This window comes from Coenobita brevimanus, chromosome 104, assembly GCF_032717465.1.
Source record: "Coenobita brevimanus isolate Jiangsu-jjx chromosome 104, ASM3271746v2, whole genome shotgun sequence".
Classification (NCBI taxonomy): domain Eukaryota; kingdom Metazoa; phylum Arthropoda; class Malacostraca; order Decapoda; family Coenobitidae; genus Coenobita; species Coenobita brevimanus.
In genome coordinates this window covers 31,176,592-31,193,588 of record NC_137057.1, presented here as the reverse complement: position 1 = coordinate 31,193,588, position 16,997 = coordinate 31,176,592, and positions in this window count along the sequence as shown.

The following is a 16,997-nucleotide window of genomic DNA, read 5'->3' as shown; positions in this document are numbered from 1 at the left end:
AGGCTATGGAAGACCCGAGTTTGCACAAGGATTCTCAGCTCCCTGATATTAATATAAGTACTGTAGGTTAAGGGGGATAATGGCGACCTCGAATGTACGTCGTAGCACTGATTGCTAGGCAGAGAGATAATTGTAACTTAATAAGAATTTTGTCTCATTGACACTTTTGATGCTCCACCTTAATTGGTTTTGCAGGTACAGCAATGGGTGTAGCAGTTTTGCTGTGCGGGCCAGCTGATCGTCTGCCACACGCTGCCGCCTCTTCTCCTCTGCCTTCATCGTCGCCATGTTATTATTTACTATGTCATTTTACATGTAAGTACAGTTACACCACAACTGTTACACCTATGCCATGTATTACATACTTCACGCTACACAACAATTAGTTGTCAGTGTAAATGTAGCGACTTTTCGCTCAGTTTGACCTGAGTACAGGATTTTCACCGTCGTCACGAAGTTTTTCCCTCAAGCTTGCTTCTATTAACGTAAATACGAGTTTTTTTTCGCTCATTGGCGACTGCAACTTTCTCCTGTAGCAGGATAACACACACACCACAGTGTGAATCTTGTGTGACTGAGCTAGGATTTATATGTATGCATATTGATATCTTTTTTCTGAAGGAAAAAGGATTTGATTTTGATGGGGCGTAATGTCACGAGTCGGCTAGTGACATTGGCTTTTGTGGGAAACTGCGAACTCAAGTGGAATCCCAGTTTATCATTCAGTTAACCGCTCATTCGGACGGAAGCTTTGTCAAATCAATATTTCATTGTCATACGTGATCGTCTTTGTGTGAGACATTAGCGCTTCCGCTGAGCGATTTGTTTTGGGCACGTTTCGCTCACTCGACCGTTAAAAAAATGTGGCCTAGTGCTCCCCTTTTCTTTCCCACAACTTACTCAGTCCAGTGTTTGCTTTGACGGAGAGAGGTACTGTGCTCCAGCAGTGTGAGAGGTCAACCCAGGCTCCACTAGACTACAGTTCTGCAGACTCCCACCCTTCTTTGAGTGATACACAGCATTCATTGACCAGTATTTCTTTTCGTTTTCCTAGTCTTAAGAGTTTAGTTAAGGTGTTTTTCCTAGGCGTAAGAATTTGGCTTTTGAGTGAGTTAGTGAGTGCAATCTCATTAATTTGATTTTGAAATGTAACGTTAAATTTATTTTGTAATCAATAAATTTAACAGTTCTTTTTCTTGAGCTTAATGTAATGTAAACTCTTGTTTCATTTCTCCACAGGTAAGCTTATTTCTCTAATAGCTCCTAGCTTGCATAAACGTTTGCCATTCATAACTGGTACTTAGGCCAGTCTTGTGTATTAAGCTTAAAATCCATTGTGCCTCCTAGGAGTTAAGCATCAGCAAGAACCTGATACTATTATTAGTATTATTTATTGTCAGGGGTAAAGTAACTTTCTCCAGAGGCTAACAGTACTAATAAACAGCAATTGAGTAATTAGTCTCTGCTGTGTACTGTTGAGAAAGTTCATAAAATCTCGTTCTTAGGGAATCGTGCGAAGCAAGTCAGCATAAAGTAATCGTTGCTTGATTTAGTAAGACAATCATTGTCCCTGCTCGTCAATATTATTGAACATTATTATCATTTTAAATAATATTAGCATTTATTTTAAAAAACCCGTGGCTTGCTGTTCGAGATGATTGGCTGAAGAGTGTAACTGTATGTGTGTACAATGGGAAGGGTAATGCCCTGGAAAGAGGAAATTATAGAGACAAAGCTTTTAGACCAGCTAATGAGGGTAATGGAGAGAGTTCTAAAAGGTATGATAAGAGAAAAAGTGAGTACTGATGAGATGCAGTTTGGGTTTATGACCGGTAAGGGGACCACTGATGCCATATTCATTGTTCAACAGGTTCACGAAAAATATATAGGAAAGAAAAAGGAACTGCACTTTGTTGATTTTGAGACGGCCTTTGACAGAGTCCCTAGAGAGGTGGTGAAATGGGCAATGAGAAAGCTTGGGATCGAGGAGTGGCTGGTTATGGGTTGTTATGGCCATGTATGTGGTTGCTCACAGCCAGGGAAGGGTGAATGGAGATTTGAAAGATGAGTTTTCCGTGAATGTTGGTGTGCACCAGGGGTCAGTATTAAGCTCCTCGTTGTTTACCATGGTACTTGAAACCGTCTCAAGTGCCTTCAGAAATGGTCTCCTGTGGAAGATGTATGCTGATGTTTGGTGTTGACTGCAGAGAATGAAAGGGAGGCAGAGGATAGATTTAGGAAGTGGAGAGATAGTATGGGGCACAAGGGCTTAAGAGTAAATGCAGATTAAACGAAAGTTATGGTATCTAGGGCTGGTGCCGGTACTGTTAAAGAAGAGGACGGGTGGCCATGTGCACTTTACCACAAGGGCTTGGGAAGCAATTCCATCTTGTGCATTGTCTATGATAAGTGGGGGCATAAAAGATGTAGTGGTATTAGAGGTAGACTGCAAGATAATGCTGATTTCTCGTGTGCGGTGTGTCTGGGAGAGCATAGGCCTATGGAGATTGTCAGGTGTGAAAGGATTGAACTTACTGGTGAGCCACTTGAGTGTGTGGAAGAGATTTGGTCTTTGGGAGACATGTTATGTGCTGGAGGTGGGGCTGTCTTTGTGGCAAGAGTGAGGAGTGATTGTAAGTTCAGGGAGCTGTTGCCTCTCCTGATACCGAGAGGGTTCTCCCTCTGTGCTATGGGGTCTTTGTATGTAACATGAATCAGGAGTGTAATGCTGTATGGTAGTGAGACTTGGACAGTAAAGGAAGGGTATATTTGAAGACCCAGATATACAGATATGACAATGATTAGGTGAATGTGCAGTGTATCCCTGAGTGCGAGGCCTGGGGGGATTAAGTTTATGATGAAAGATTTGAGGGGTAGTATGGGACTGGAGTGTATTGGTGTTGTGATGAGGAGAGGTAGATTGAGATGGTTTGGGCATGTGGAGAGGAGGAGGGATGATAACTGTGTGCAGAAAGTGAGAAGTGTTAATGTTAGGGGTAGGGTTGCGAGAGGTAGACCGAGAAAGACCTGGGAAGAGGTCACTGAGTGTGACCTCAGGGATAAGGAACTGAATAGGGAGGCTGCCAGAGATCGAGCAGAATGGAAAGCCGCCATTAGGTGACCAAGTCCGACGCTTGCAAGGATGTTGGAGCCTTCAAAAACGAACGAATGAGCGAGCATTATATATATATATATATATATATATATATATATATATATATATATATATATATATATATACAGCAGAGCTGGGCACTGAAATCTAAAATCTAACTGCGCAATCGCAGTTCTGCAACCCCTGACCCTAACCTTCCGCCACTGTAATTCCGCAATAAACTTGGAATGTGCGGTTCTGCTACCTCAGTACCGCAACCGCAATCCAGTTTCACAATTTTCAATACAAAGTGCACAAACATGGGGTAAATCGATGGGTAATATAGTGAATTATTGTATTTATAATCTATTTATGACATTAATTTCCCACAGTGACAGTCACCGTGAGAAATTATCGTTCTTTCGTTGGATTTATCATACACTGTTAAGTTCAACTTTTTACGGTGTTGAATAATCTGATGTATTTTAAAACTGTTGCCAATACCTTGGTGTATTTACTGAAAACTTACTCATTAAAATTATATTCCTCAGAACCGTAATTTTCTAAGGTACTGACGTATACTCAGGACTATATCACTTTTTATTTTGTATCAGAGTTAGGGCATACCATGAAAATCTCACAATATAATAATATAATAATATGATCATATCCTTTATTACAAAAATAATATTAAGAGGAAAAAAATAGCCTTTGTGACACTCGGGAAAATCAGACTGACCAGCAGCAGAATGCAGTCCATAGAACTTAAATAGATAATTCATAGCAGTGTGTTTACTCTTGCAAATAACTCAGTAATACCATAAAAAAAAAAAAAGTATTTTCAGTGATCACCATTTTATTAGCCCTTAACCCGTTAGCGCCGAGTGTCCTCAGTACAGGACGGAACCGGGCATTTTCAAAATTTAATAAGGAAGAGAACCCCAGGGAAGGGACCTATGAGCTTTGTGACTATGAGCCGACAGGCGTGGAGCGGTACGCCTAGCACCCTTCCAGCAAAATCCATTGCACAGGAACCCTGGGAGCCAATGGGTTAAGATCATCATCTGTCAAATTGTGGAACAACTGTGCATGATTAGCTATGCGTGCCACAAAATTTACTGCCATGCTGGCTTATAGTATATCGATCGTATCGTATCAGATCATTTTTTCTGGTATCACCCATCCCTATTGCTGACTGATGCAGCGACGCCTCGCCCGCCGCCGCTGCTGGCAGGGAATCCTGTACAAACCTGATACTCATGAGTCATGCTGTAGCCTGTACTAACCGACACTGACCGCCACGTGGGAGATTGCGGGCAGGATTGCGGTTGCGGCAGTACTTCCGCAACCGCAGTACCGCAAGTTTCGGACTAGTTTGCCACAATCGCAATTCTGCAACTGAAATCATGCAGTCCGCTACTGAGGAAATTGCGGATTGCGAAAGTGATTGCGGAAGTGCCCAGCTCTGATTAAAGAGAGAGAGAGAGAGAGAGAGAGAGAGAGAGAGAGAGAGTATTCTGATGAATAAATAAATCGAAAGAGAAGAAAACAATGTTTCCCTCCAAGAAAAAAAAATAAAACCAAGAAATACTGACGTACAGCAAAACAAAGACTTACTTTGTGTGTGTGTGTGTGTGTGTGTGTGTGTGTGTGTAAATAGGAAAAATAGTGTGCCATTCAATTCTGTAATGATATAAAAACGCAGGAAACCTGAGTTTGGGCGGTAACTAACTGAGTTTTAATTAAGACGGCGCGGCGCGCGGAGAACTATACTGGGAAATTACTGAAATTAATTAGTTGCCACAAAAAAGAAAATGGCATGTTCTGGTAGACGGATTTAACCCCCTCTCCATGGTCGGGACAGCTCTAGAATCATATTCAAGATAACGCCAGGCGATTTTATCCAGCTAAGAGTAAGTATGGGAGTCTCGAGTGTCAATTAAAACAGATTTGGGGAAGTTTAACCCAAAACTAATTAAGTTGGCCAAAGAAGAAAATGGGATGTCGCGTTGGACAGGTTTAAAGGGATAGCCTGATTTAGTGGCGCTCGGGAGAAATGGAGTGTGAAGGGCGGAGATAGAGATATTGTTGATGTGTGTGTGTGTGTGTGTGTGTGTGTGTGAGAGAGAGAGAGAGAGAGAGAGAGAGAGAGAGAGCGAGAGAGAGAGTTCTGATGACTAAATTAATCGAAAGAAATAAAAACAATGTTCACATCTGCGTGCAAAAATTTTAGACCAAAACGTAAAGACTTACAGCAAAATAATTTTTTTTTTTTTTTGCACGTGTAAATAAAGATTTTCTCTCCATTCTGTAATGATATAAAAATGTGAAGGAGACCAGAGTACAGGCGATGAACGACTGGGTTTTAATTAAGACGGAGTGTGAGGGACTATGCCAGGAAATTAGGAAATGATTAGTTGGCACATAGATTATGGCTTGTGAAGGTGGACGAATTTGACCCTCTCATGGTAGTAACAACTGTAAAATTTATCCTAGGTAAAACCAGACGATTTTATTCGGCTGAGAATGAGTATAGGATCCAGAGAGATAATTGCTGCAGTATATATAGGGAAGTTTGTTCTGAAATCATTTAAGTGGACCAAAGAGGAAACGGGATGTCGCTTAGACGAATTTAAAGAGTACAAGTTTTGTGGCGCTGGGGAGAAATGGATTGTGAAGTGCTGTGATTGAGGGACTGTTAATATACGTGTCTCTGCTCTTGTGTGTGTGTGTTGAGAGAGAGAGAGAGAGAGAGAGAGAGAGAGAGAGAGAGAGAGAGAGAGAGAGGGCCCAGATTTTATAACCTAAATGAAATGGTGTTGCCAAAGCCAGCACAATGACATGCCGTTAAATATAGCTGTATCACACTGACTGCAAGGTCCCACAGACATGGTTCGGCTAAAAGAAAGACTGATATGTGAAAATGAAAATACTAGCCCGTTACAGAGGAATTATACTCATATAATTGAATAGCGTTCGTGTGTGTGTGTGTGTGTGTGTGTGTGTGTGTGTAACAAATTTGCCCTATGTCCAAGCTTGCGCTGCCACCATACAGGTGCCGTAGTATCCGGCTTCCTAGCTAAAGAACTTTTTATTCGCCACCTACAACTCACAGTCATTTTGTGTGCATATGATTTGTGTTCTTGGCGTCATGTTGCTGAGGATTGTCTGAAGACAGAAATTATAATCGTCAGCTATAATTGTGTTTTGTTGAGGATACAACAACAGAAACAGACTCGGTGTGTAATTGTAAGTCTCACAAATCAATGTAAGTCTCACAAATCAATGTTTCCAGTCCCAAAGAAACTACTTTCAAAGACTATGAAATAGGTCAGTTATCTCACACATTAGCGAGAGAAATTCGATCATGGCATCATCCAGCAGTTTCCATTCATTCTACAGAGGATGCCACTAGAGGGCAGCAAAGTTTGCTCCGGGGACGAGACTTGCCACCTTTCAGTTTTACTACAGCTGGTGACATATTATATTGTAATGAAAAAGAGAATGTAAGGCACAATAAAAATGCAATAATAATAAACAAATAATTTGTGGCGCAGTAGCAAACAACAGATTGTTTTTTATGCTAAAGATAACGTGGGCCAAAAAAAATAAAAAATAAAAAATAAAAATGCTATTACAAAAATCTAACAAAAAATATTAACTTTATGACCGGTATTGAAGAACTTCATATTTTAATACAGCTTAAGAATGACGTCATCATCGTCATCATCCAATCCTGCGCTGCCCCGTGAGAAGCGTAGGAGCCCAGGGCTAGGCAAGTTGGTCCTGACATTTAAGATGAGAATGACCAGCCTCACTCATCCCTGAGTGACATTACGTGAGCAATAAACCCCAACCACCCACTGGATATAAATCTTCACCGGCTCAATCCGACTGCAGCGCCGTAATTACCCACTAAACCAACAGACGCCAAAATTTGGTTATATGGTTACCACCCAGCGCAGTAAATGGTTTTCTGGTGTACAGAAAACCATTTGGCTTGTCACTTATTGTAGAGTCACCCACAGGCAGAAGGAAGAGGAAAGAGTGAAGGAAAGAAAGACAGAAGAGGGAGTGTAAAGTCGCCCGTAGACAGAAATACGAGAAAAGAATGAAGGAAAGAAAGACAGGAGACGATGGAAGGAAAGAAGGATGGAGGAGAGGGAAGGGCAGACGCCCGAGGGCAGCACTACATCGAGTGAGTGGATGGTGAGCGCCCCCATTATGACAAAAACGACAAAAAAGGGAGAGAAGCAGGTGATTTGGGAGATACGAAAGATTAAGAAGAGACAATATAAAAGAGGAAGAATGAATGAAAAAAGAGAGAGAGCGATATAAGAAATAAGGAAAAAATCACGAACCAGAAAGAGACTCTAAGGAAGGCGGAGAGAGAGTGAGGAAAAAAGAAGAGAGAGAAAAAGAAATAGAAGGTAGGAAGAAAGAAAAGAAGATAAAATGAGGGAGGAAAGGAAGAGAGAAGACAAGAAGAAAGAAAAGGGGAGAAGCGCAGAAATAATAAAAAAAAGTTAAGAAATTAAGAAGAGAGAGAAGTAAAGAAGGGGAAAGAAAACTGAAAAGGAGAGTAGAGAGACGAGAAGAAAATAAAGATGAGTGAGAAGAAGAGACGGGAAGAGAGTGAGGAAAGAAAAGAGATAGAAGGCCCATTGAAAGACAAGGAATAAGAAGAAAGGATAAAAGAGAGTGGTACCTAAAGAGAGAGGAGTGGGGGAGGTCATAAAAGCTGGAGAGAGAGAGAGAGAGAGAGAGAGAGAGAGAGAGAGAGAGAGAGAGAGAGAGAGAGAGAGAGAGAGAGAGAGAGAGAGAGAGAGAGAGAGAGAGAGAGAGAGAGAGAGAGAGAGAGAGAGAGAGAGAAGAGAGAGAGAGAGAGAGAGAGCGTTGTGGCAGTGGATAATTCAACCTGTGAAGGAGTTAGGAAAATGGAAGGATGAAAGCAACTCGTGGAAACTGAGTGAGAGAGAGTGAGAAAGGATGAATGAGTAAATGTGTAAATGGGTGAGTGAGTGAGCGAATCAGTGGATGACGTAGGACTGAGTTGGGCAGCAAGAGAATTGAAATATGTGTGGACTGAGCTAAGAAAAGCCCGTGGAGGGATTCAGCTGAACAGTAATAAAAATAACTTGACAAACATCAAGGAAAAGTAAAAAAGAAGAAAAATGGAAAGAAAAGAGGAAACGAAGGAGAGAAGAAAGAAAAAAAAATAAGCAAAGCACGGTGAGAGAGAGAGAGAAAGAGAGAGAGAGAGAGAGAGAGAGAGAGAGAGAGAGAGAGAGAGAGAGAGAGAGAGAGAGAGAGAGAGAGAGCAGAGAATTTAAGCAGAGGAAGAAAGGCAGACAAGGGAAGCAAGTTAGGCAGAATTTGGGCAGACAGGTAAGGCACGGGACGCTACCCTCCTTCTGAAAATCCCTCTATTTATCTGCCAGGGAATAAATTAAACTAACTGGGGGAGGGGAGGAAATTCGATGTCACTAGATTTTATTCCTTGGCATCTCTTCTCATCGCATTTCCTCCTTAAAGTTGAGAGCCGGAGGAGGAGGAGGAAAGTTGTGGAGGAGGAGGAGGAGGGGGAGAAATGGAGATGGAGGAAGGGAGAACGGGAGAGAGGGAGGACGAAGAGAAAAGAGGGATGAAAGTTGAGGAGAAGCAGGAAAGGAGTGAGAAAGATGGAGGATGAGGAAGAGGAAAGGAGGGAAATAAGAGAGGAAGAAACTGAGGAGGAGGAACGGAGGAGAGGAGGAGGCATGCGTCAGGTAGTTTGTAGGTGGAGGAAAGGTAGTGAGGTAAGAGTGGGTGAGGATGCTAATGAGAGAGAGAGAGAGAGAGAGAGAGAGAGAGAGAGAGAGACTACTTTCCATCAATCAATGGTTAGCTTTATCCAGTCGGGTGTTTAAGCGATGAGAGTGATGTAGAAAGCCATCCTGTGTTTTATTTTTGTTTTTCTGACGTATGTTGCTTAAGTCGTCATAGGCCAAATATCATCCCGTTACCTTTATGTCTTTATCTATCTATTTATCTATCTATTACTCTATATTCATCTGTCTATCGATGGATCAATAGATTGATCAGTCTTCTGTCTGTCTGCCTATCTATCTATTTATCTATCTATTAATGTATCTCTGTGTCTATCTTTCATTGGATAGATCGTTTGATCTGTCTGTTTATTTTTCTATCTATCTATCTCTCGAATATATATATATATATATATATATATATATATATATATATATATATATATGTTTATATATCTATATCTATAGCTATCTGTCTGTCTGTCTATCTATCTATCTGTGTCTATCTGTCTATCTATCTACCTATCTGTCTGTCTATCTATCTATCTATCTATATCTATCTATCTATCTACCTATCTATCTATCTATATATATTTCATCATCAGCCATTACATGTCCACTGCTGAACAAAGGCCTCCCCCAGCCTTCTCCACGAATTCCTTGACTGAGCCAATCTTTGCCACGGTTTCCCTGCAAATTTCTCTTTCTCATCCCTCCACCTCCTGCCTTGCCTTTTTATGCTACGCTTACAAGCTCTTGGTGTCCAGTTAGTCAACCTCTTGCTCCATCGGTTATCCCTTATTCTTGCTGCATGGCCTGCCCACCTCCATTTCCGTTCTTTTATAACTTCTATAATATCTTTGACTTTAGTCTGCTCTCACACCCAAGTTGATCTTTTCCTCTCTCTTAAAGATATTCCCAAGACTGACCCTTCCATTGCTCTCTGAGAACGAATTATTTATTTTTCCATCGATTTTGTCAGCTTCCAAGTCTCACAACCATACGTCATAGCTGGAATAATATATTCGTTATATACTTTTCGTTTCATACAAACTGGCAAGCTACTTTTCAGAATGTCTCTGTGTTTACCGGAAGGTTTCCATCCAATTGTAATGCGTCTTTTTATTTCGCTATTATAATTTTTCTTTAATTTTAGTATTTGTCCCAGGTAATTGTATTCCTCGACTTCTTCAAGAATTTCTCCACTTATTCTGACGACGCTCTTTGGTGTTTGAGGATTAAACAGTACTTTAGTTTTACTCCGGTTCATCTTTAGCCCTAATTGAGACTTTCTCTGTTCTGGTCATTTAGCATTTCTTGCAATGTCTCTGCTGTTTCTGAGATTAGCACAATGTCATCTGCAAGTCTTAAATGGTTTAGTTTTTCTCCATCTATATTCACTCCTTTGTTTTCCCAGTCTAGCTTTCTGAAAATACTTTCTAGGCATGCTGTAAATAACTTTGGGGAAATTGTATCTTCCTGACGCACGCCCTTCTCAATCTTAATTTTCTCTGAGTCCTTATTTAATTTAATTGTAGCAGTTCCCTCTTTACATATGTTTTCAAGGAGGTTTACAATGTTCTCATTCACTCCTTGTTCTCGCAATGGATTTATAATTGCTATGTGCTCCACTGAATATCATCATCATCATCATCAGCCGTTGAGGTCCACTGCAGGACCGGCCTATCCCTACCGAAGCAGGGACGATACAAGCCAATGTATCTCTACCCAGTGGCTTAGGCTGTCTGGTAGAGACTGTATGTAGGGTGAGAAGTGCTTGTAAGTGTAATTGTAGTGTTGTAGTGGCTTTGGATGTGTGTGTAGTCTGTGAACCAGGTGTAATCGGTCCGCCTTGAGCCGATTGGGTGCAAGCATACTATATAGTATGCGACACTGGTTCAACCACAGCGCCCCTTATGTCCGCCAAAGTAGCAAATGGCTCGGTGAACGATTCCCAAAGTTTTTACAACTGTGGCGGGAGGCGAACCCTCGTCCACCAGCGTGCGAAACGCACACTCTACCACTGAGGCTCCCCACTGAATATATATATATATATATATATATATATATATATATATATATATATATATATATATATATATATATATATATATATATATATATATATATATATATATATATATATATAAAACCAGACATTAATAACGAAAGATGTGGCCACAAACTAATTACTTCACTGTCAACCTCTGCTCCGTGATCAGTATGCCTTTCCTCAAACTCACACTCACCTCCCACATATACCTCTACACCCCATTTCCCCATTTCATCCTCGGTCTCCTCCTCCTAAGTACTGTACACTTGGGATATAAAGCATCAAAAGCAGCTGATAAAGATGGACTTACGAATTAATATTTTGTAGCTGTGGATTTTGTGATTTCGGCTTGGTTTGAAGCTTTGGCTTTGAGGTACATTCGTAAATAATTCTGTAAATACCTGCAATCTATTGTATAGACTTTTTAACTACTTGTTTCTCCTTCCTGTGTTCATCTTCTGTAAAAGAAAGTCGTATATGGCGCTTAGACATATGGCATTCATAACTTTAAAAAGCCTCTCTTTTTTTTTCTCTTTTTTTTTTGTGAGGGGCAGTTTTTTCAGACTTCTTTCGTGTTATCCAACTGTAATACAAATGTGTTTGGATACAGTTTGTGCCAGACAAACTTCTGGGTCATACTATCTGGCTCTCACACAGTTTGTTTTGGATTATACACAACGAAAGCTTACCCTTGAATAGAGTGAGTCCTTTAAGTCCTTTACAGGCTTACGAGAATAATTCTCTACACGGTGCAATTTTTGTGAAAATGGTACTGTTTTACAGTACTACCACCTCAACTGATACACGGTAAGAAAGGTTCACATTTAACTGACCGACAGTTACCATCACTGCTCTTATTGTGATTCGGGAAAACAATCTAATCAATAGCTGATTAGGGTAAGGAATGGGGATTACTGCAGTTTAACAATACTACAGCTGTTTATTTCAGACTCGTGAAGAGTTGTCCCGTAAACACAAGTCTCTGTAAACAAAACCAAGCCTAGGAGTCCCCAGGAGGGGGGGGGGCCATTAATGCCCCCACCATCCGCCCCTCTCCCAGTGATGAATCAACGGGCTGCCTGGAACCACTGTCTGACTCCCTTCTTCTTCATTTCTGCAACATTCGCAGCCTTTCCTCTAATTTTCCCTCTGTTGATCACCACCCCTCCTCCTCTAAACGTCACCTTCTCTTCTTAACTGAGACTCAGCTGTCTGAGGCAACTGATAGCAAACTCTTTTCTGTATCCTCCTTCTTTCTTCATACTCATTTTAAAGCCAAAGGTGGCTGTTGTGTATAAGTACACAACGACTTATCTTGCTCTCGTGTTCCTGAACTTGATTCTTCTGAATTCTCTATTCTCTGGCCTTAGCTTTCCTGTCATTCTCTGACTAAAAATATCTGTGGTGTTTACTTATCCCCAAAATCTACTGACTACGAAAAATTCTTTGACTATCTTACTTCTTCGATGGAACACATCCTATCCAATTCTTCTTACTCTGAAGTCTCCATTCTAGGAGATTTCAATGTTCACCACCATCTTTGGCTCTCCTCTCCTTTCACTGATCCACATGGTGAACAAACTTACACCTTTTCTATCCTTAATGACCTAGTGCAGCTTGTATAGCATCCTACCCGTATCCCAGACCGCCTTGGAGAGAGCTCCAACATACTTGACCTCTTCCTTACAACTAATCCTTCTGCTTACACTTAATCTTTCCTCTCTGTTGGGTTCCTCCGATCACAACCTTATTCCCTTAACCTGTCCTATCACTCCGGTAGGGCCTGTAGACCCTCCAAAGAAACCTCAGTTGTGGCACTTTGGAGCTGCGAATTCAGAGGCCCTCAGGCAGTACTTCTTTGATGTTCCCTGAAATGACTATTGCTTCCATGGCAGGGAGCCATCTGAGAGTGCCTTGAGCATTATGGAGGTTATTCTTTCGGGCATGGAAACACATTCCCTTCTCATATCTTTTGACTAATGCAGGAAAGCCTTGGTTTAACCCATCCCATCCAGGTGACATGTATACATGTCCTCCTGGGGCCAACCAGGGGTCGTGTATACATGATCTGGTAATACACGCCATTGTCTGAATATTCAGCTGGTTATTTCCACCACACTCACCCACTGGCAACCCTCCCGCATGCATTCCAGTCACGCTCCAGTTGCCTGTGTACCTCCGTCATGGATAGACCTACGCAAATAGATATTCCTTATTAGATATTCCTGTGTCTGGACCCTCGGGTGACCGCCCACGACCGCCGACTTCGACACCAATGAAGTCGAAAGACCCTCAGAGGAAAGGCCCAAGTGATAATGCAATAGGGAGGGAGTTAGAGCTGCCATTATTGCCAATAGTGAGTGGGGAGTGTGACTCCTCTGAGGAAAGTGGTATCGCCATACTAAGTATGGAGAAGTACTATACTCATTAGAGGAGGAGAGTGACCATGAATTCTCCACTGTGCGGTGATATTTTCCCTCTGCATGAGCATCAGCTTTTTCTGATGATGAAGGGTCAGATGTTGATGATCCTGCAGCGGGTGATATATGCTCAGCGGAGAAGGTGGAAGGAGAGGTAGGAAGTGAAGGAAGGGAGGAGGTGGAGGGTGCTGGGAGGAGGAAACGCCGCAGGCTGTGGCATGCATCAGATAGGCCGAAGGTGGAAATTTCCACTTATCCAACATCATCAACACCTTCACCCACACAGCCTGCATCGGTTCCTGCATCAAGTGCCTCACCATTCCAGCCTGCCTCACCACATGCCTCACCACGCTGGCCTGCCTCACTATGTGCCTCACCACACTGGCCTGCCTCACTACCTGCCTCACCATGGTGGTCTGCCTCACTACGTGCCTCACCACGCTGGCCTGCCTCACTATGTGCCTCACCACAGTGGCCTGCCTCACCATGTGGCCTGCCACACCAGCCTGCCTCACCATGTGCCTTATCACCACAGGCCAGCACATCTGGCAATGTTGGTGCAGGTGCACACTGGCCTGCCTCACCACAATGCTCACCACACCGGCCTGCTTTACCACATGCCTTATCACCACAACCCAACAAATCAAGTTATGTTGGTGCAGGTGCATGCTGGCAGACACGTGCCTACCAATGCCTTTCATCAACGTCATCACCACCACGATCACTGTCACCAGCATTATCACCTGCCTCTTCTAGTGGTGTGTCAGCAGACTCGCCACCACACTGCCATGCTAGGGGCCGTGGCAGGGCACGGAGCAGGCAATGTGCAAGGTAGACAAGGCAGGAACCTAGGACTGGTAAGTCAAAACTTTTGCCTGGGAGGAAGGGATGGGGTTTCAGCCCGAGGTACTATTGCGGCCAGGAGTTCTTAGCCACCCTCGTCCAGCCAACCTGTGTATGTGGCAGCTTCGCATTCACGAGCAAAGAAGTTGCCTTCGATGCATTTCTGTTGAAAAATACTCCTTCAGCTTTGGGCTTGTAGTAATGGATAAAGCAATGGTAATATTTGCTTTGAAGGTTTATCTCTGATAACATGAATATATCATACTGATTATTTAATAACTTGTTTCTCGTATAGAGCCAAGCAAGTGACAAATATATATATTTGGTTCCACTCCACGACTTTCTGTAGGTTTGAACCGCTAACACAGAGTGAACAAGTTCGAAGCATTCATTTGTTACCAGGAGAGAGAGAGAGAGAGAGAGAGAGAGAGAGAGAGAGCGAGCGTGTAAGATGGGCGCCTGTGAATTTTGGAATAATGAAGTGCAGGCGGACTGGTGCAGAGAAATGCAAGAGATGAGAATCTCTGGATTCCTGTGATCCATTGAAAACAGGCCACAGTGAATATTTCTTCCATCACTCACAAGAACTTGCCTTGCTTTGTGTTATTTGTTTTTATTGCTTTCGTTGGAATAATGAATTAGAAGATAAATGCTGTTGATTTAACAAAAAGCTGTGCTTAAGAAAGTAATTTGCCTCTCTGTCCAGGGACAGATATCCAGTTAATGAGGAAAATACTCATGGGTTTGCCAAAAATCTCCAGGTGCCAACCACCACAGAGAGAAAAAAAATGCGAACATAAGGCATTTAACAGAAGTTACGCGACCTGCCAAATTATTTGACAAAGTAAACTGGCGTTACCCAGAATGAAACCCATCTTTCATTTTGTCTGGTGAGACGTTATCAAGGGATACATAAACTCCTTCATCATCAAAAGAAAAATTCCCTGTTTAGCTCGAGCACGTTATTTACTCGTATCGCATAAAATCATGTGTATGTAGCCGGAATGAAGCCCCTTATCTACGGCCTGGCAAACTCCCTGTAAAGAGTACTATTTTCTACGGACAGACAGAGTTAAGCGGTAAGACTCATCTTTCGTGTAAGGAAATCCACCCCGCCTGTGTGAGTGTGTGTGTGTGTGTGTGTGTGTGTGTGTGTGTGTGTGTGTGTGTTTGTGTGTGTGTGTCTGTGTGTTGAATTGTGAGTCATCTGACTTGTGGAGCATGGTATGCGGGTTGGTAGGTTGGTGACTAACTTGCTGGGTGGATTGGTTAGTGTAGGCTGGTTGTTTCACAGGAGGATTAGGTGGAGTGGGTGGGCGAGAGGGAGGGAAGGGTTGTTGGGCTGGTTAAGTGAGGTGGAGTGGGGTTCGTGCATTAAGTGGGGTGGGTGGTGGGGCTACCTGTAGGACAAGGCAAGAGACGGGTTTGTGTCGTCCTACTTTTGAGACATACTGTATTGAGTAAGGTTGTGGGTATGTGTGTTGATGAGTGGGTGCGTAGGCGGATGGAAGGATTGTGGGAAAACAGGCCATTGGGATTAGGTGATTTGAGTTAATATCCGAGTTGGGAAAATCGGTGCACAAGGGATATTATTCTAGAATCATGCTTAACCCGTCACGTCCCGAGGTTTTCCGCACCTATGACATCCCCCAGTCCCGAGCCTTTTTGGAAATTTTTTTTTTTTGCTAAAACTTCCGCTTAGGTCGAGAAACGAAGGAAAATCACAAAGAGAGTGGTTCCCGCGGTCTATAAGTGGTCCGTACAGGTGCGGTTCCCCCCCGCAGGTATGGTGTTCTCTAATGGGCTGGATATGCGTTTACGTTTTCTATGGTAAGGAATAATGGGAGGAACAACACACAACACCTCTATATTTATTGAATTTGAACTAATAAACAATAACAGTAACAATATAATGGATTTCAGACACATATATATGAAAAATAAGAATTGTACCATCGCACAAGCATAGCGAGTTTGGTCCGAGTCGTAACATGCTATATGCTAAGTGTCTGGTATGAGTCAACCTATCATTTTTTCTACTTGTATACTTCTGTTTCAATGACATTTTACCAATTACAACTGTTTGTAAGTGTTTTCAGATGTTTTCATTCATTATGATGACATGCAGCATAAGTATAGCGCACATCAGCTTAGTATGCGCACTCGCTATGACTCGTATTTCAACATACCAAATTGTTTTATCACTTTCCAATTATTTTCCCCTTTACATAGAACCTTTCCTCCACCACTGTAAAGGTTTTCAATTATTTTCATTCATTACGAGGGCATTTAGCGATATGCTAGCGCATATTCACGTAGCAACCACGATCTCAAACACTCGTGTTTCATCATCTACTTTATTTATTCACTCCACTTATAATTTCCCACTTACATTACACACGTTTACACCCCTATAATGCACTGTACATACTTACTGCCATTATTTATTCAAGTGGGGTTGAGAATATCGCCTGAAAATACCCTCGCAAGGAATGTTTCGACAAACATAATACTCACACACTTATATACTAATTCACCCACACACTTATATACTAATTATTCACTTTATCACTTGCTGACTTTTGTTTTGACTAATACTTGCCTTATTCATTCAACTGAGCGTCAGGAAATCGCATCTCTATACACATGCTATGAATATTTGACTTAGAATATATATCATCACTTACAATAATTTGAACTTATATTATACCCGTAAGAATTTCCCATAATAATAATTATATAATTACGGGCCGTATTTATTGCACTGAGCGACAGAATAT